Source organism: Stegostoma tigrinum, chromosome 1, assembly GCF_030684315.1.
Source record: "Stegostoma tigrinum isolate sSteTig4 chromosome 1, sSteTig4.hap1, whole genome shotgun sequence".
In the NCBI taxonomy this organism is placed as follows: Eukaryota; Metazoa; Chordata; class Chondrichthyes; order Orectolobiformes; family Stegostomatidae; genus Stegostoma; species Stegostoma tigrinum.
Window position 1 is genome coordinate 143,115,735 of NC_081354.1, and position 22,078 is coordinate 143,137,812.

The window sequence follows — 22,078 nt, forward strand, 5'->3', positions numbered from 1 at the left end:
GATGTTGTGCCAACCTAATATCCTACTAAGATCAATCTACCCTGCATACCTTACATTTTACTGTCTTCCAGGTGCCTATCCAAGAGTCACTTAGAAGTCTCTAAAGTATCTGACTCCACTCCCACTGCCAGCAACGCATTCCACATGCCCATCACTCTCTGCGTGTAAAGAACCTACCTCTGACCTCTCCCCAATATCTTCCTACAATCACCTTAAAATTATGTCCCCTTGTAATAGCAATTTCCACCCTGGGAAAAAGTCTCTGACTATCAAGTGTATCTGTGCCTTGAATCATCTTGTACACCTCTATCAAGTCACCTCTCATCCTTTGCTCCAATGAGAAAATTCCTAGCTCCTCAACCTATCTTTATAAGACCCGCCCTCCAGCCCAAGCAGCATCCTGGTAAATCTCCTCTGCACCCTCTCTAAAGCTTCCACATCTTCCTATAATGAGGCAACCAGAACTGAACACAATATTCCAAGGGTGGTCTAACCAGAGTTTTATAGAGTTGCAGCATAACCTCGCAACTCTTAAATGCAATTCCCCTACCAATGAAAGCTAACACACCGTATGCCTTCTTTACAACCCTATCAATTTGTGTAGCAACTTTGAGGGATCTATGGACATGGACCCCCAAGATCCCTCTGTTCCTCCACACTGCCAGGAATCCTGCCATTAACCCTATACTCTGCATTCAAATTTGACCTTCCAAAATGAATCACTTCACACTTTTCTGGTTTGAATTCCATCTGCCACTTCTTTGCCCAGCTCTGCATCCTGTCAATGTCCCATTGCAACCTATAACAGCCCTCTATACTATTCACAACTCCACCAATCTTCGTTATGAAGAAAAGTTAAAGACATTAGGCAGGTTTGTGTGTTAAAGAGATGACTTACTCAAATTTTCAAGGTGATTTGATAAAATTAATTCAGGCAAGTGTTCCACCATGATAAATAACTCTATATAAGGGACATGTTAAGTAGAAGCAAATTAAGAATAAGAGGCAAAATCAGATGGAACTTTTTCAGCCACAGGATATTAGCGTTTTGAATGGATATGGACAATTAGAGTATATTGGTTCGAAATGCATTTCGATGGTTTTTAACAGATAAGAGATGTTGAAGGATATTGTGAATAAGCAACAGCCACTGGTTAACATTGAGAAATAGCATTCCCCCTAACTGCTACCCTATCCTCCCTCCCTACACTGCTGCCCACAGAAATCAGCTTCAGCACAAAAAAGGAAATTAGACCAGTTTCAGCTGCTTCTGAGTGCACAATGTTATAACCAGTTTGCTTTAACCTGTTAGCCATCAAAAGAGATTACTTAAAATCTCTAATGATGTTACGGGAAAAACATGAAACATTGATATCATTTTATACCATTCATCATGGGCTATATCAACAAATACCGAATAATGTCTTAAACTTCCAGCTTTGCTCAGGTACCCTCAAATTGAACAGCTGTCAAATAATATTCTTTAAATGTTCAATCAAATGTTCAAGCCATTTATATTTCAGTAAAGAAATGCAATTGCATCCATCAAAGGGGTTAGTAAATTAATTCTCCATTTTTTCCCACATTTTATTCTTGTTTTCTCTTGATCGCAATTCAGCATATTTTTACCCAGTGTAATTTCCAAAGATTTCATTTAAAATATATACTGCTATGATCCACAAAAGGCTTCTGGTATTTAAAGAAGTGTTCAACTACTCCATCGACATTTACATCTATCCTAATATTCCCTCAAGCTCCTCAGGGCATTGTGTCCTTATGCCTTTATCTCAATCAAACCTCTCATTACTACCTGATGTCTTTGGAATCTGTAATTAAAGTTCTGGCAGTTTTGACACCAAAAGGTCATTTATTTATCAAATGTTCCTCATATTCACAAATTCAATTAAAATACTTCTTACATGTGATGCTGGTAGACTCCAAATAGTCAGGAGATTATAATAACAGAGGATTGTAAATCAGCTTTTATATGGGGTGAATACTTGCCCTGTTACCACAAAGGCTCGGAGCTGGCTCCAGTTTGGGTTTTGTATATCCAACACCTCAAACATAATTCACTGCATGCAAGTGCTTTGAGTATTTGAGAAAAGTCATAATGTACCATTTAAATGCAAGTTGTTTTTCATTCAGACTGACAAATTTAGGATTCCTTTTCTCTTTAGCAGTGTTAAGGACATTTGGCGGAATAAGTTTTGATGATATCAACCTCATAATGACCAGACCATAGAGCAAAAGACATACAATCAAGACCAAATGCACAACTGGCATCAGAAATTCTCCCTGGTGCAGTCATCTGAGATTGCCTTTGACGTAGAGCGTTACCACAGTGTAGCAATTCCATTTTACATCTGACCTTGACTCAGCATCGATATTGGATGAGATTGGGAAAATGTTCCGTTGCCAACCATCAACAGCTTTCACGTTATTCAGCACAACTCCATCAAATAAGGTAAAAGTGAAATATATTCGAGAAAGAAAGGCTGAGAAACCAAATACAGGTGCCAAGAAAATATGCAAACTACATAGAACATTACAGCACAGTGCCGGCCCTTCAGCCCTCGATGTTGCACCGACCTGTGATACCAATCTGAAGCCTATCTAACCTAGACTATTCCATTATCATCTACTAATCTGTGAATGTTTAAATGTTATAAGTTTCTGGCGTTATAACTAAAGAAAGCCACTGATATTGTTTTGTTTTGGTTTGGAGTTTACCCTGGTCATCTGCAACACCTGGAATGTGACCAATCAGGGACACAGTTCTAAGGAGGAGGCTTCCCGATGTGCACTGAGAGCACTGGGCAGATCTAGGGCTTCAGTGGGAGAGGTGCTCTCTGCTTGGGAACAGCTACCCTGGAACTGGGGCGTCCATTGAGCCCGGACTTTGGGAATGGAGCAAAAACCCCTTCCTCAGGCTTGGAGCAATGGCACCTCTGCCTCGGCATGTGACTCCTGCGCTGACGGCAAACCACAGGTAAGACCGCCAGAAGCTGGGGAAGTGGCCGCCCACAACCCCCAGCTAGATCTGAGTTCATCGCCATCTCTACTGGCCAAGGGCCTTTCTTCATCACGAGATACACACCTGCATTACTGCTCAAAATGCTCCCATTTATGGATGTGGCGCTTGCTGCAGTCTGTATGGAACACCTCCTTTAAAATTAAGGGCTACATTGGAAGTGCCATGCCACATTAAATGGACATGTTAAATTTGCATATGTTTAAATGAAACTTCTACCTGTTTGTCCCCCTTCCCACACCCCCCCCCTGCCCCCCCACGTTTTATTGAGTCTGATGAATTCCACTAACTGTTGCCAAGCATAATCAAGCCCATTTGCCTTGTTTGGCTTACTTTGTCTTGCTGTGCAACCAAGATTGTGAATGTGTGATTTAAGCCTACATGGACATTAAACTTAATATTCAAATTCTCAACATAATTGTTATATTGCATTCATTAATATCTTTTGAAGGATAAATGTTGTCAGAAGAACTATTCTAAACAAAAACAGAAATTGCTGGAAAAGTTCAGCAGGTTTAGCAGCATCAGAGGAGAGAAATCAGAGTTAACGTTTTGGGTCAAGTGGCCCATCCTCAGAACTTCCTCTGTCTTGTAAATATAACAACAGGACCGCGCTGGTCAAACTGTGGGGTCAGAGAGAGGAGTCTCATGTTGATATTTCATCATGTGGAGTCACAGATAGTTAGGAGAGTGAAGAACGCAGTTGATATGCTTGCCTTTATTGGTACACTAAGCATGGGAGTTGGGAGGTCATATTGCGTCTATGCAGGGACGTGATTTCGGTCACTTTTGGAATATTGCATTCAATTCTGATTTCCCTCCTATAGGAAGGAAGGTGTGAACTTTGAAAGGGTTCAGAAAAAGATGTTGCCAGAGTTGGAGAATTTGATCTATTGGGAGAGGCTGGGGCTATTTTCTCTGCAGCATCGGAGGCTGAGGGATGACCTTAAAGAGGTTTACAGAATTATGAAGGGAATGGATACGGTAAATAGACAAAGTCTTTTCCCTGGGGTAGGGAAAGCTAGAGGGCAATGGTTTAAGACAAGAGGTGAAGGATTTAAAAGGCACCTAAGGGGCAACCTTTTCATGGAGAGGGTGATACATGAATGGAATGAGCTGCCAGGGGAAGTGGTGGAGGCTGGTACAATTACAACATTTAAAATGTAGCTGGTTAGATATATGAATAATAAGGGTTTAGAGGGATATGGGCCAAATGCTGGGCAATGGGACTAGATTTATTTATGATATCTGGGCAGCATGGACGAGTTAGATCAAAGGGTTTGTTTCCATGCTGTACAGCTCTATGATTCTATGACTCTACCTACAAGTACAAAACTTGGCTGTCCAGTAGTGTCAGCCGAGATTGTATGTTCCATTCTACATAAGAGAGTTTGAAAACACAAACCCTCTGAATCAGTGATGAACATTACACTTGAGCCAAGGCTGAGAATTGGAGTGAAAGTATCATTTGTTTATTTGCGTGATCCCACTGCCAGGCATAGTATGAAGCCATGGAAAGCAAGAACGTGCTAAATTTCAACTCCAATCTCAACTGCAGTGACCGAACCAGTGTTGAATCAGGCACGCAAAAATTTACATCAGCAACCCTGGAGAAAGGAGATGGAAAGAAAAAACAAATCATAATCTGGTTACCATTCTTAGGTTGCTGTCAGATGATTCATGCAGGAAATTGTGTAGATGTGAATATTGTGTGAGTCCAAGATTAGATTTGACAATGAGAATGATGAGAAGATCAGTCATTTGCGTAAGATACAACAGAGCTGTCAGTACTTGTAGAACCATTGCCTGGTAAGAAGCTGTCTGGCCGACAGAGGAGAGAACTTGGAGAAAATGTAAAGGTGTAAAATGCAGGTTATTATTTAAATTAAAGTGGCATCCAAACTGGGTATTAGAATTGTCCTTGTAATGGCATATATTAAGTGGGACACTAGAAGTATAGACATGCAAATGATTTCTTTTGTAACTACTTATTCAATCAGTTTTAATTTGAACTTGTACTTCTTCCACCATCACATCATGTTGTATTAAATAATAACTTCCTGCCATGTTATAATATCAAACTTGAAATGAAAGAGAACAAAAAGGAGGATGGGTAATGTATATTCCTGTTCTTGGAATTTGTACATGGTTCTAACTGGCTTTAATGTTCCATGTATTTGTGAGACAATGGTGTGATCAGTCAGGGTTAAAGCTGATGTCCCTTCTCTGGATCATGATCCTTGTTTTGTCACTGCTTATTGGAGAATGGCCGACTGCAAAGGAAGGGCAGGCGAACATCTTCATAAAGGAACTAATCCCATGTCACACTGAACTGCAGGGAATGAGCATGGTTGGTAATTCACACCGTGCATACAGAGGAGATTGGAAAAGGGGACAAACATTAAATTAATTCCACCTTTTGCTCTGGTCTGACGCAGCACTTGAAAGAGATGTGGCTTAATCTAGTTGTGCAACTTGAGCGGCAAGAGGTTAATGTAAAAAGTCAATTCCCCACAATTCCTCGCCACTCTTGAGAAACACAATTTAAGCTTGTCCATACAAGGCTTCTAGGTTTCATAAGGTCAATTTTACTTTTAAAATGTCACATGCAAGGAAATGTTCAAGGCTTTCTTTTCTGAGCTGTATACTGATGCTCAGCCTGGCCATGAATAAATAACTAGCAAAATAAATGCATGCACTGCTGTTGTCCTGTGCTTCCTAATTTGAACACTTATCCTGTTTGTGCATCATTTTTTGAAGCAGGTAGTTGAATGCTTAGTGGTTAGCCCGTCTGTGTTCCATGAACTGACTGTCAGACTTCATTTGTGGTTGACAGGCAGATCTACCTGGGATTTTATGCTGTAGAATTTTTTTATGGTGCTGATTTTTTTTGGTGGGGTCAGGGGAATGCCTTTTCTGTGCAAAATATTAGTGTTAGCAAAGGAATAATTTCAACATATTGCCTACTAATACCTTGATATTTACTTGGAGGAAGCAACAGAGGACATTGAAATGGTGGGCAATGGGGAATATTCAGAGAAGAAAACAGATTCTGTAGGCTGAATGGTCTGCCTCTGCTTCCTACTTCTTAAGGAAGTGTTTCCTCTATATCCCACCAAACCAGGTTGTCTGACTGCCTGTCTCTTAGGCTGGGAACCTGCAGGGTGCAGGAAAAATGATATTGTGCATAGTTTGGTCTCTGGACAGCAGACATGGGGGTGTGTGGAGTTGGAAGATTGGAAGGGAGAAATATGAACATTGGTTGTGGGGAAGGTTTGGTGGTTTGGTAAAATCTTACATAGCATATGGAGGTGTCAGAAATCACATTGAAGTTGTTTGGGCATTATGATATTGCTGTCTTGATGACTGAAGTTAATTGGACATTGTAGTGAAGACAGCTAATTGTGATGAGGAATTTGGGTGAGAGTCTATTAACTTTTTGTAAAATGCACTTTTTTACAATATCAATCATCCTTGAACAATGAGGGACAAGGACTGAGATATATTGCAAGTGAGTCGATCAAATATTATTCCCATGCACTGCCAAGGAGAAAATAGCATCACGCTAATGTCATTCACTTAGCAAACCAGAGGCCCAGGCTACTGCTGAATGGACTCCAGATGAGAAAGTCACAGCTGAGGGACACCTGTGCATGTGGAGTAGATTCCAGAGGAGTCATTGTCTGTGAACGCTATTTCCTCCAAATGAGCAATGTTCATTGCCATTACACACTGAGGATGTTCTGGGACTCAATCACCGAATGAAGCCTTCTGCTGCATTAGGACCTATAACCTATAAGCGGTCAATTCAGCTGTGCTAAGTTTTTATATGGCAGTGATCCACTGGGGATCTCTCAATCCTCAATCCATAAATGTATCATGTTACTGATACAATTTTTGCCAGTTCACACTGCTTCATCTCACTTCACAGGGACGAGGTCTGTGCTACAGCCAGGTCATAGGTTTTGCTAACATAGCTTCATTCCCCAGGTACTGGCTACTACACATAGTACACATGATCTTTCAGAGCACCATCTCATTATAAAGCCAACCTAATCAGTAGAAAAGCTTTCTGTTTCATTGGTGTATACGTCACCTGTGATCATGAGGCACTGGAAATCCAGAATGTGCTGGCAGTTGTGAGTTCTTCTGCAACTAGCGACTGCACAATAGCATGATGCCATACTGACCTGGTGCATATATAATGAGCTGAGTCACATAAAATTGTGAGAAAATTCACTAGGCCTCTCAGAGAAACACCCACATGGGAATGCCTAGAAATTGTCACTTGTCTAATTTTTGGTAATATTAAGCCATACTAAATTATTATCAATTTATTGCAAAACTCCATTTTCTTCAGGGAAAGAAATCTGCCATTTTCACCCAATCTGGCCTATGTGTAACTCCAGGCCCACAACAGTCTTTCATTCTTAAGTGTCCTCTAAAATGGTCTAGCAACCCACCAAATTCAGGGCCAGTTATAGGTGGGCACCAAGTGCTGACCTTGCCAGCAATGCCCACAATCCATGGAAGATTAAAGGAAATTCATACAATCAAATGCCCCAGGAGAGTGGGAGACTAATGGATTAATCTGGTGCAGTATGGAAAATCTGAACCCAGTTGGCTAACAATTTGGACAAATTGCTTCCAGGGCAAGAACATCAAACAAAATATATTCTACTACAGAAAACAAAGACATGAACAGACGTTGTACAATGACTTATATCCGATATGTGGGCTGATCTGCTTTTTTTTGGAAATACAAAGCCACAAATTAGCAATATTGAAAGCTGAACTATCTCTGTAATGCAGACAATGGGCAGGATTTCCTCTGCAGTCAGGCATAAAATGCCGATCAGAAACCCATACTGTGTGGGAAACGGTCACTCGTGCAGATTTTCCAAGCAAGGACAGTTGGCACTCGAAGCTGGAGGGAAAATCTGAGTTTTCCAACCTGAAAGCAGCAGGCTACAAGAGAAGAGAAGCAAGGGATTTTTGGATCACCATCTCGTTTGAAATTTAACCACAAGATATTTTGTGCAGCTGGCCATCACTGTGGGTGATAGGGGAACAGGAACCTCCTTTACAAGGGGTTTGTGGTTGCTGCAGCACTTAGGCAGGTAGGAATGGCCTCAAGACTTGCCTAGAGTGTTCATCCATGGTCTGTGTCAGAAGATTGTCTCCAGGCACTTGAGCAAGGCCTTGCTGCCTGCAGGAACTTGATGGCTAATTGGAAAATTCCAGCCTAGCTCTTTTAATTGGTCTTATGTGGCCTTGAAATACTGATCAAAATACGTGCCTGGGATAGGATGAAGTCCAAGCACTGGTAGTGGCCAATAAGGCTAATTTATCATTTACATGTCTCTAGTCTTGGCTTGGAGGGCAATAATAATCAAGCTTAATATTCAATAGCTTGCAATTTGGCATTGTATTTGTGCCAGATCAGGTTATATAATTAATAAAAACGGAAAGAATTGCAGATTCTGTAAATCAGGAACAAAAACAGATGTTGCTGGAAGATCTCACCAGGTCTAGCAGCATTTGTGAAGAAAAATCAGAGTTAATGTTTCAGCTACGGTGACCCTTCCCTAGAATGGTTCCAATGAAGTGTCACCAAACTCAAGATGCTAACTCTGATTTTTTGTTAACATTGATTCTTTATTGTCTTTCTTCCAGAAGTGTCCAAAGTCAAGTCATGGCCCTTTATATTTGATGATTAAGGCTTTTCTAATGTTTATCTGTCAGTCAGCTTGCTAACTTTCATACCAGATTCGCTTGGCTCAGATACAATTTTACTTTATTGAACTGAGCACTTTTTTCCAGGCTAACACTCTTCTTTTGACATTTTATTCCCATTTTCTGCATTAACACAGAACCCATCTATCTTCAGATGACTATTTCACAACCTTCTACTCTCGGTTGATTTAATTGCTCTGTTTAATTTCCACAATCTTTCTTAAGCAATTCTTTTTGCTTTACTACTGATGCAGAAATTTGTTCTGGATGTGTTCCATAAAGGTGTCACCAATTTCCTGACATGGATACTGTCATCATGCGACATTGACATACTGAATATCACCTGATTTTAAATTGCTCTTAACTGCCTCTACCTTGATGCGAAATAAAAGCCAAAAGAACTGTGGATGCTGTAAATCAGGAACAAAAACATAAGTTGCTGGAAAAGCTCAGCAGGTCTGGCAGTATCTCTACAGAAAAATCAGAGTTAACGCTTCAGGTCTAGTGACCCTTCCTCAGAACTGCTCGGGGGAAGGGTCACCAGACCTGAATCATTAACTCTGAATTTTCTTCACAGATGCTGCCAGTCCCGCTGAGTTTTTCCTGCAACTTTTGTTTTTGTTCTACCTCACTACTGTTGATCTGCAATGTATATCATCAATTATACAATTTTCTTCCTAAATTGTTAACACTGTCCATATGGATTCTATCTTGAGGATATTAGAGTACGGACAATATGTTCCAGCTGTGTGATAAAGTCATTTACCGAGATTACCACCCTTTCTCCATTTTGATTCCTATGTTTTAATCAGAAATATTATGTTCTCAGTCTATTTGAAACTTCAATTATGGCTTTATCATGACTATTATATTGGATTCCTTGAGGATTACCATTGTTTCCAACTCATTGATTTTGCTTGTTAAGTATTTTCTCCCTATTTATTACAGCTAAACCTTTTCATCCTATTTTAAACCTCTTTTAATCCTGAGCTATACTTCCAAACCCAATCCTTATTAACACCCTAGATAAGTTTAAATTATTCACCAATCTCTAATTTATTTTATCAGTAAGGACATGGGTGCTGTTTTTAATTCAGATAAAAGTCATTTTTGGGTTATGCTTTTCTTTGTTCCGGAAACTGATCTGAATTTTCAAGGATGTGACCTCATTTCTGAACAAATTCTGCAACCATATATTGACCTGGTAATGTCTTCAACTCCCTTTCCTCAATCCATCCAAGAACTCTTATTTCCATTCTAGTCCCTACCATCTTAAGCACCATATCTATCACCCCTACTTCTTATGTTGATTCTAATATGGATTATTACTTTGCATTTTTTCTCTCCTTTCCAAAAATTTTTAAATCGTCACATATGTACTTCTATCCTGGTACCGGGAAGGCAACATGTAATTTTAGATCTCTTACCTCTGAATTCTGATAACTAAATTGGTTCCTGGGATGAGAGTATTGTCCTGTGATGAGAAACTGAGTAAACTGGGCTTCCAAATCTGGGTTTAGAAGAATGAGTAGTGATGTCATGGCACTATAGAAGACACTGTTCTGGCTTGACAAGGTTAAAAACTGAGAACTTTTTTCTCATGACTGAAACCTCTTGGTCATGAAGCTGCAGCAGGTTAAGGGGACAATGCTTTAGGACTGAGATAAAGAGAAATTGTGAATCTTTGGAATTTTCTAGCTGAAGACATTGTAAATGCTCCACCACTGAATATCTTTAAGCTTGAAATGAACAGATATTTGGTTTCTCAGGCAATCAAAGAATATGCAGAAAGGGCAAAAAAGTGGATCTGAGGAAGAAAAGCAGCTATGATCAAATTAAATAGTAGAGCAAGCTCAAAGGGCTGCAGGATTTACTTCTTCAGTTTTGCATGTTCTTATTCTGCCATTACTGCTTTTCTTGTACTCTTTATTTGCCATGAGATATATTTTAGAAATGACACAATTTCATGTGATGTTCAAGTTTATATCTCAGTAGGTTGTTATATTTAAGCAAAAACAAACTTGAATTTTTTTTATCATCTACCTCTGCTCATTGGCACATAAATCTGACAAAATGAGGCATTCTAGCTTTAATTTTTAATTATGTAAGTGAGAGGGTGGTCTGTTGTATGCCTTTACTCTTTGAAAACATAATGCCGTTGTTTTGTCTTAAATAAAATACGGCCCCTGTGGAGAGTTGTACAACATAACTGCAAGGCAAAGTGTGTGTCACCCCATCCAGGACATACTCTAGACAGCAGATTCAATGCCAAACCACCTCCTTCCTTGAAGGGAGGAAACACTGAATATTAATAAACTATATTTCTCCATAACACATAACCTATGAATCAGAACACTTTGCAAAGGATTTAGTTAGTGATTATATTATTGAGATTTATCTCTTTTTAGAAACGGTTAGTGATCGCCTTTCAAATTCATTTCAGAGAGTGGGAGTGGAGTAGAGGCTTGTATTGTCATGGCAATGAAGTGGACATGAAGTGTCTGCTGATTGGACTGTCAGTACTGCCATCCTTTATCTTAATGAACATCAAAAATCCATATCATTTAGGTTTTCTAAAGGATAATTTCTGAAGCTGTTATGTCGCCAAATAACACAATACTGCACAGAGAACTGTTCCAAACGGTTTAATTCATGTCTCAGGCACTGATCCACGTCTTCTGAAGCTATTTGCTCTTTCGCAATTGTAAATGGTCGTAGGAATAAAAACGTGGATAAGTGTCTGACAGCCAGACTTAGAGAATATTTACCTAAAACCCATGAATATTATTAAACCAGCTTTAGTGCTTGCAAATCCTCAAGAAGGGGATTAAAGGGGTTACTATGTGCATGCCTGTCTGTCACACAAATATCATGACGATAACAACTCATATTGTCATATAAAGCCTCTGCTTATATAAGATAGAATTTCTGAAACCTCTTCAAAAGAACACTAAAGTATGCTGATGCACTCAAATATCCGCAGCCCAATACTCAGCGTCTCTTGTAGCTCTTTTCCTCTCAGTCCTTGTGCATGTACAGTGATCAACTTTACTATTTGATATTACAAAAGAATGTTTTGTATTGTCTTTCTCACAGTTGCTGCAATCTTGAACACAAGTTCATTTAACACCATAAATTCAGTCAGGACAGCTGGACTGTTTTGACAATCTCTTATATGAAGAGTCATGGAATCTGAAATGGCCAACAATGAAATAGAAATAATTTTAGAATCATTGCCGATAAAGTAATCAATCAATGTGTTTCTATCCCATCACAACTTTTACTTTCTGTTTACAATGGTTCACTGTTTATTTATTTATTTCTTCCTCCATTTTCCTCCTTTGCTTCAAGAGCACAATATTAAAATCCTCTGGCTCACGAATCATTACACACGATGGTCTAACTTAATTTTTCCAGGAAGACTATATAAGTTCCTTATGGGGACCAGCATGTTGAAATCTGCATTGCTTTTATTTAAATGCTTTTGAAGGCTCATTAAAAGAAACTAAATATTTAATCTGATTCTTGTAATAAATTGCAAGTCGAGACTTAAGCATGATATGAGAAAAGGCTACCATTTGCTTGAGGCAATTCCTGCTAGCAGACCTCAAAAAGTTTGGAATCATAACATCTCTACAATTTGCTTAATCTACTCAGGTAACTTTGGAAGAGAAGATATGTTGAGGTTACATATGTTGTCACATAATATGCCAGATACTTTAAACAATGACATTACATTTTGTATGGGTTGAATTCTCATACAGTGCAGGGACTCTGCCAGTAAATTCAATGGCATTTTGAATGCACACTGTCAAAAATCTAAACACTACAGGAATTATCCATTTCGCTGAGAGATACTATGGGTTGGGTTTTTAAATGGGAAATAGGATGTTGTATGGGGATGATTTAAAAATGGCAGTTCTAGAAGTTGTGTCTGAATTCTAATGCCTCTGGAAAGGTCTCCAATTTTCAAAGCACTGGCAATGGGAAGGGAATGGAAAAACACTTATCTCCAATATATGGCCCATTAAGCTCTTTTCGGAGCTTGTTAATGCTTGGGAGTTGGGATGGTCACTGCTATAAAGCCAACTGGTAGTTTCAATAAATCCCAACAGACTGGTGCATGTTAGTGCACAGCTGTCAGGTTCACTGTGATGCAATGGAATGGTTTAATTTAAGCACAGAAAATCACCCAGCCCTGTGGTATTGCGCAGTGGAATACGTGTAGTGCTTTAACCTTGCCCATTGGACTTCGTTTTGTGTGTTTATGTTGCCAGCCCTCTGTAGATCTGCTTACTCTACACAGCATGCCTACATTCTGTGTCTGTCACTGATGGGGAGAAATCAGCTTCAGCTTCTTGAAGGTGACCCAGGCAGTAATTATATATTAAGCTAAAACCCTGCTCATCTCGGGCATTTAGAGAGAAAGGATGAGTAACAAATGTTATCCTTATGACCAATACCCAAATCATGAGAAAAAAACTTAGCATTGCAAAGGTGAAGACATTGTGCCAAGTGGCTGGCATCCGGAATTCATCCAAGTGTCTTGTCCCCTTCCCTGAAAGTGGTTGGTTTAGATTGTAGTTGAAAAGAAGGAATGAAGGAGATGAATGGCTCCAACATATTTTAGAAATGTGTGGAAAAAAATTAGTTTTCCTTTGTTATTCTCAACAAATTTTCAGATGCACTTGAAACCACCATGTTTTCAGATTCTTTACATGTTAAATGAACAAAGGGATCAAGCACAGCAATACACAAAAATACCAATTTAAAGGGAAAATACCATATATGGTCTATGAGAGGACAGTGCTGATGAACTCTGATTAGCGAAGGCATTGTCCTGGAGAATGCACCAGGTAATGGAGACTGGCAGTTAAATGACAAGCTAAATTTAAATTTTATTAATTGATTTATTGTTGTCACATGTACCAAGATACAGTGAAAAGTATTATTTAGCATGCTATACAGGCAGATTGTACCATACAAATTCCATCATGGTAGCTGGGTAGAGTGCAGAAAACATTGTTATAGACACACACAGAGGGAGATCAGAATTAACAGTTGCTTCCCATGGTCCATTCAAAAATCTGATAACTGCAGGGAAGAAGCTGTTTTGAACCTATTTGTATGTGTATTCAAATTTTGTTAACTTCTGCCTGTTGGAAGAGGGTGGAAGACAATGTAACTGGGGTGGGAAGGATCTTTGATTGTGTTGGTTGCTTTGCTGAAGCAGCAGGAAATGTAGATGGAATCAATGATGGAAGGCTGGTTTGTGTGATGGACTGGGCTGTGTTCACAACTCTCTGTAGTTTCTCGCAGTCTTAGGAAGAGCAGTTGCTGAAGCATGCTATGATGTATCAGATGGGGTGCTTTCTTTGGTACATCTGTATAAATTATTAAGAGTCCTTGTGGTCGTGCCAAATTTCCTTAGCCTCCTGAGGAAGTAGAAGTGTTGTTGTGCTTTGTTGATGTGGGTGGACCAGGACAGATTGTTGGTGACCATCACGTCCAGGCAGGTGGCACTCTTGACCATCTCCACCAATCATTATTGATACAGACAGGGGTGTGTTCTCCACTCCACTTCCCGAGGTCAAAAACCAGTTCCTTCATTTGCTGGCGCTGATGGAGAAATTGTTGTTTTTACACCATTCCACTAAGCACTCAATCTCTTTTTCTTGTGTTCTGTCTTGCCTTTGTTTGAGATTTGCTCTGCTGTAGTGGTATCATCAGCAAACATGTAAATGGTGTTGGGGTGGACTTTGGCTACACAGTCATGGGTGTATAAGGAGTATAGAAGGAGGCTGAGTACATAGCCTTCCGGGGCACCAGTGCTGAGTATTATGGTGGAGGATGTGTTGTCGCGTATTCCTACTGATTGTGGTTTTGGGTTCGGAAGTTGAGGATCCAGTTCTAGAGGGGGAAGCTGAGATCTGGGTCTCGGAGTTTAGAGCTGAGTTTGTTTGGAATTATGGTGTTGAAGATAGAACTATAGTCAATAAGTAGGATCATGATGTAGGAATCCTTGTTATCCAGATGTTCCAGAGATTAGTGTTGGGCCAGGGAGATGGTGTTTGCTGTGGATCTGTTGCACTGGTAGGTGAATTGCAAAGGATAAAGGCAGTTCGGAAAGCTGGAGATGATGTGAGTCATGTATAACCTCTTGAAGCACTTCATAATTACGGAGGTCAGGGCCACAGCGCAGTAGTCACCGAAACATGCTGCGTGAATATTATTTGGCACTGGGATGATGATGGCCTTCTTCAAGCAAGAGGGGACTCCAGATCGTATTAAAGAGAGGTTAAAGATGGCTGTGAATACTCCTGCCAGCTGACCACACAGGATCTGAGTGCATGGCTGGGGACTGCACGTGGGCCAGTCGCTTCCCATGGGTTCACACTCGAGAAGGCTGATCTGATGTTTCTGGAGGTGATCGTGGTGCATCTGAGGCTGTTGGGATAGGTGGCATTACTTCACTGAGCTTCTGTTCAAAGCAAGAGTAGAATGTATTGAGCTTATCGGGGTAAGGATGTATTATTGCCCGAAATTCTGTTAGACTTTACTTTTTAGTCCCTTCTGCCACGTAATCCTTGCCACAAATGATGGGTGTCTGTGTGGTTGGTCTGAGTCTCAAGATAGACAGATCTTTAAACTAAGATAATAAAATGTGAGGCTGGATGAACACAGCGGGCCCAGCAGCATCTCAGGAGCACAAAAGCTGACGTTTTGGGCCTGGACCCTTCATCAGAGAGGGGGATGGAGTGAGGGTTCTGGAATAAATAGGGAGAGAGGGGGAGACGGACCGAAGATGGAGAGAAAAGAAGATAGGTGGAGAGGAGAGTATAGGTGGGGAGGTAGGGAGGGGTAGGAAAGTCCAGGGAAGACGGACAGGTCAAGGAGGTGTGATGAGGTTAGTAGGTAGGAGATGGAGGTGCGGCTTGGGGTGGGAGGAAGGGATGGGTAAGAGGAAGAACAGGTTAGGGAGGCAGAGACAGGTTGGACTGGTTTTGGGATGCAGTGGGTGGAGGGGAAGAGCTGGGCTGGTTGTGTGGTGCAGTGAGGGGAGGGGACGAACTGGGCTGGTTTTGGGATGCAATGGGGGAAGGGGAGATTTTGAAGCTGGTGAAGTCCACATTGATACCATTGGGCTGCAGGGTTCCCAAGCGGAATATGAGTTTCTGTTCCTGCAACCTTTGGGTGGCATCATTGTGGCACTGCAGGAGGCCCATGATGGACATGTCATCTAAAGAACGGGAGGAGGAGTGGAAATGGTTTGCGACTGGGAGGTGTAGTTGTTTATTGCGAACTGAGCGGAGGTGTTCTGCAAAGCGGTCCCCAAGCCTCCGCTTGGTTTCCCCAATGTAGAGGAAGCCACACCGGGTACAATGGATACAGTATACCACATTGGCAGATGTGCAGGTGAACCTCTGCTTTATATGGAAAGTCATCTTGGGGCCTGGGATAGGGGTGAGGGAGGAGGTGTGGGGGCAAGTGTAACATTTCCTGCGGTTGCAGGGGAAGGTGCCGGGTGTGGTGGGGTTGGAGGGCAGTGTGGAGCAAACAAGGGAGTCACGGAGAGAGTGGTCTCTCCGGAAAGCAGACAAGGGTGGGGATGGAAAAATGTCTTGGGTGATGGGGTTGGATTGTGGATGGCGGAAGTGTCAGAGGATGATGCGTTGTATCCGGAGGGGTCTGATGAAGGGTCTAGGCCCGAAACGTCAGCTTTTGTGCTCCTGAGATGCTGCTGGGCCTGCTGTGTTCATCCAGCCTCACATTTTATTATCTTGGATTCTCCAGCATCTGCAGTTCCCATTATGACAGATCTTTAAACTAGACAGGTTAATAGTGATCTAATCTTGGACGTGCAAAGATTTACCCTGAAAAATGAAGTGGAGCTGTCAATTCAACTTGTAACATGGCACATAGGCATGTTTTGCAAGCAGCACATATTAATTCACAGGACCCTGTTTCTTGCAGTCAGACGGAATATGTTCACATGCTTTGTCTGTTTCAACTCAACAACATAGGTGACAGATTATCTGGTTCATTTCTGAGAGCAATGCCTTGACCATTCTGTCAACCTACCTCGTTTATAATTGGAACAAAGGTTGGCAATTAACTAATAGCCATCATACAACTGGTGTATTCTCCAAGACTAGTGTATTTTTAAAGCCAGGGTATTTTGATTATAAATAACTCAGCAGATGTCTCTGTTCTACTAGTTTCAGTACAATCTGCAAGTAAATATGTCTGATGAGAGCATCGATTAGCTCAGATGGCTCAATTATGGTTTAGAATAAGGCCAAACGTGTGGAATTGTTACAAAAAAGAGAAAATGCTGGAGAAATACTACAGGTCTAGCAGCATCTGCTGAGAGGAAGTAGAGTTAAAGTTCAAGTTCCGTGATCCTTTTTTGGAGCTTACTGGGCACAAAACATTAACTCTACTTTCCCTCGACGAATGCTGGCAAACCTGCTGAACTTTTCTACAAATTTTCATTTCTGTTTCAGATTTCCAGCATCCATTCTTTATTGAGGTTTAGTGTGGGTTTGATTTGTTTCTGAATGAAGTAGAATTAAGACCTGCCTCCTCAATGAAAGGTAATGGCAAGTAACCACTGACAAAAAAATGTCAAAGAAAACAGCTCAGGATCAAGCATCGGCAGATGATGTGCCGAAGGAGCTGCCTTAGACAGAACACACATGAATCAATGTACAATGAAGAAAGGAGAATTCAGCTAGAGGAATAATAACCTCTTTCTTTCTTTGCTCCCAAACCACATATGATCTTAAGAAACTCTTTGCTCTGTGATGGTCTTGAATTCGCTGCTACTCCTCCAATATCCTTCTTAATGGTCCTGTGCTATTCAGATAGGACAGTATTTGTTCATGTTATCACTAGTAGGTTTGCAGTGATTACAATCTGTGATCCATAATGTTGCAATACATTTTACTTATTTAAAATCTAGTTTGCCTTTTTGCTGTGTTGGAAGCAAGACTTGCTGCTATTTTCCATATTATTTAGTGAATTTGGAAATATGTTGCTTATAAATGCAGTTGAAAATTTCTTGAGAATACCCAAGGAAAGTATTTGGATGCCTTCCTTCCCTAACTCATACATTCCAGGTGTTTCAAAACTATCTACAATCTACAAGTCCTGCTTTAAGTTAACACTAGTGAACAACATTTTCCTTCATGATTTTTCCCTCTAACCTTTCTCCATCTCTGTCAAGATATGGATACCTGGGCCAAATAATTTTCATTTTTTCAGATCTGTTTAACAGGGCTTGCTTACAAGTGATTTGCCTAGGAAAGGCATCACCCTGCAGCTTAATTCTGAGCCCAAAATATATAAACAATATTCTTCCAATCAAGGTAAATGGAGACCAGAAGTGGGAATACAACTAGATTTTGACTCTTTCCTTTGCTGAAGTCCCGTATGGCATCACTACCACTATCCCAAAATAAGACTGACTAATCCAATATTAACTGGGGATCACACATGGTCAGTATGATTCTGTTATTGACTGAATACCCTAGAACTCTATTAATATATCATCCATAGCCAACATGAATGGAGGCTCTTGTCCTTCCCTTCATTAATCATTCTGCTCAGCTCCTGGCTAATTCTCACAGGAATCTTTAGCCCATTTTATACTGTCGGCAATAAAACTTGCACTATTGTTATCAACGCCATTGTTAAAAACGACTTCATTCTCCTTCTTCATAAAAGGAAGCAAGTGAACAAAAAGTGACTGTAATGTAGGTCTGAACATTTAATTGTATTTCAGTTCCACCGACATAAGAAATATTGATAAGGAATACACACAATTGTAACCTTCCAGGGTCTCAACAGTCTCAATACAATATCTGGAAAAATATACTTCCACACAATGTGAAATTTAAAATGATAATATTTTTCAGTACCCAGGCGTAGCAACTTCGATGAAATTAAAGCAAAGCGACACCATTGACAAATCTGCAATGATTAACCAGATGTTCCAGTGACAGTGAAAAATACAGCACTACAGTAAGATTGAATTTTCTTAACAAAACCCGATAACACCTTTTTTAAAGCCATTTTATACTAAAGGAGGATATTGCACAGATTTTATTTCTGATAGTCATGAAATCTATTTAATGCTGGTCAACAGAAGAGATTTGTATCTCAATCTCACATATGAAGGCACTGATGTTTGCAAGTTATTTCAGAAGGGATACTCTCTGAATACAGGCATGAGGCAGGATTCTGAACTCTGCTGAGATGAGAATGGACTTGAGTTTTAAAGTGCATTGCCCCAAAGCATTGTGACAGTGCAATGTGACGCGGACTGAAGAAAATGTGGCATTCGGATGTATTGCTGGGATGATCTAATATAAACAAAGAGCACTCCAGCACTGAGGGTAGCCGAAGGTAATATTTTTGCTACTGTATGTTACCTATTTATCTGGTTATCATATAATTCAAAACCTAATGGATGGATTTTCACAAAAAGTGGTAACAGATTTGGCCTGGCCCATGGAAGGGTTGATCAATTTTTGGTGAAGGTGTGAATCTGGATCCTGGAAATTTCTAAAAGATCTTTTAACTCTGGGAGAACTATCAAATTGATTTTTTTTCCAAACAAACACTGAAAATGCTGGAGAAACTCAGCAGGTTTATCAGGTATCGATGAAGAAAATAACAGAGTTACTATTTTGAGTCAGGTATGTCCCTTCTGGACTTGAAACGTTGACTCCGTTTCTCTCTCTACAGATCCTCCTGAGTTTCTTAGGCTTTCTCTGTGTTTGTTCAGATTTCCAGAATCTGCAGCATTTTGCTTTAAAGTTGGCTATTTTTGGAATCTTGTGAGTTGTCTCGGCTGCTGTGATAGGATTTGTCACAGTTGTCAAAATGTGTTCAGAGTTTTCAGAGCAAGTTGTTTGATGTGTATTGTGCAGAAATTTCCTTCGTGGGATGCAAGTTCTGAATAAAAAATATCTATTTTTCAGCTTTGTTGTTTCAGAGTATCAATGAGACAGGGGATGGCATCCAGGATGAGTCGAAGAGTTGCATCATTTTTATAACATTCTGTTAACTGCATGATGTAAGTACAGACTCCACTGAGTACCATCCTCACTTGTAAAGTGTTGTGCCCACTTCTGGATCCCTCAAATCATGGATGAATTGAAGCCCTTGGAAAAATTGTAGAAGATTGATTCCTGAATAAAATATCCCTAGTTATCATGACAGGCTAAAATAGCTGGAACCTTTTACATCTATAAGAGTTTAGAAAAAGACAAGAAGGCATTTAGATTAAAAACAGATTTAGAGTGTGTGTACATAATAAGCTGTGCGCATAAAGTAGATCTGGGAAAAGCAGGGACATAAATGTGATTGAATTAAGCAAAGAACTAACGTAGATGACAGGAGATCTTTCCTTTCACAAACTTCGGGAAAAAATTACTGTTTCAGATGGGTGAACTTTTTGCAAATATTTGTAAGGGAGCTAAGCAAGCTCTTGGCTGATAATGATCTCAAACATTGGGTGATGTGCTCTCCTAGGGCTCATTCAAGAATTGGGAAAGAATTTCTCCGAATTCTTTATTTTCCCTAAATATGTGGAGAGGGCCTTTTTTTTATCTCACTCTTTTTGTCTCTCCCAAGAGATAACACCTGCTGCTCATCTTTTCTTCTACGTCCAATTCTTCCTCCTTGTCTCATTTCATGTTCCAATATCACCTCAATTATATTTCTTGCTCCACATTGACACTGTTGTTTCTAATTCCTGTCCACCATACATGACGCAAATTCTTCGCACCCCCAAATATCGCATCCCTATTTCATGTTTGTACTATAAATCTCTATAAAGTTAACTGCTTACAAACAGCTCCCTTACACCTCATCACTTCAGGTGACTTCCCACCCACAGCCTCCAACCTCATCATTGCCCAACCCCGCACTGCCCACTTCTATCTCCTTCCCAAAATCCACAAACCTAGCTGCCCTGGTCGACCCATTGTCTCCGCCTGCTCCTGTCCCACCGAACATATCTCCACCTATCTCGAATCTATTTTCTCCTCCTTGGTCCAGGAACTCCCCACCTACATCTGTGACACCAACCATGCCCTCCGCTTCCTCCAAAACTTCTGATTCCCTGGTCCCCAGCCCCTCATCTTTACCATGGATGTCCAGTCCCTAAACACTTGCATTCCCCATGCAGATGGCCTAAAGGCCCTCCACTTCTTCATGTCCCATAGGCATGACGAGTCCCTCTCCACTGACACCCTCATCCACTCAGCTGCACTCGTCCTCATCCTTAACAACTTATCCTTCAATTCCTGCCACTTCCTACAGACAAGGGTGGCCATGGTTACCCACATGGGTCCAAGTTATACCTACCTCTTTGTACGATACGTCGAACAATCCCTCTTCCAAAGCTACACTGGCCCTGTCCCTCACCTCTTCCTCCGTTTCATTGATGGCTGTGTCGGCACCACCTCGTGCTCCCACGGGGAGCTCAAACAGTTCATCCACTTCACCAACACCTTCCACCCCAACCTTAAGTTCACCTGGACCATCTCTGATACCTCTCTCTCATTCCTGGGCCTCTCTGTCTCCATCTCTAGCATCTGGCTGGAAACCAATATCCATTTCAAACCTACCAACTCCCAAGCTACCGAGAAGACACCTCTTCTGATCCACATTCCTGCAAAAAGGCCATCCCCTATTCCCAATTCCTTTGCCTCCACCGCATTTTCTCCCGAGATGAGGCATTCCACTCCCTGACATCCCGGGTGTCCTCATTTTTCAAGGACTGCAACGTCCCCTCCACAGTGGTTGAAAATGACCTTGACCGTGTCGCTCGCATTTCCTACAACTCATCTCTCACACCCCCTACCCGTAACAACAACCAAAACAGAATCCCCTTCATTCTCACATACCACCCCACCAACCTCCGAATCCAACGCATCATACTCTGTCACTTCCGCCATCTGCAGCCTGACCCGACTACCAAAGATTTTTTTTCCCTCCTCACCATCCTGGGCTTTCTACAGTGCCACAATGATGCTACCTGAAGATTGCAGGAACAGCATCTCATATTGACCTTGGGAACCCTGCAGCCCAAGGACATCAATGTGGACTTCACAAGCTTCAAAATCTCCCCTCCCCCACCTCATCCCAAAACCAGCCCAGCTAATCCCCACCTCCCTAACCATTCCTCCCACCTCAAATCCCTCGCCCATCTCCTACTCACTAAGCTCATCCCACTCCTTGGCCTCCCTGGACCATCCTCCCATCCTCCCTGGATCGACCTACCTATTCCCTCCC

At 41.0% G+C, this 22,078-nt stretch overlaps 1 protein-coding gene across 15 annotated transcripts in view; it reads right to left on the bottom strand.

The window, feature by feature from the left end:
- Window positions 1-22,078, bottom strand: part of celf4 (CUGBP, Elav-like family member 4) — a 1,237,212-nt gene that overhangs the window by 801,792 nt on the left and 413,342 nt on the right. The window lies entirely within an intron of this gene.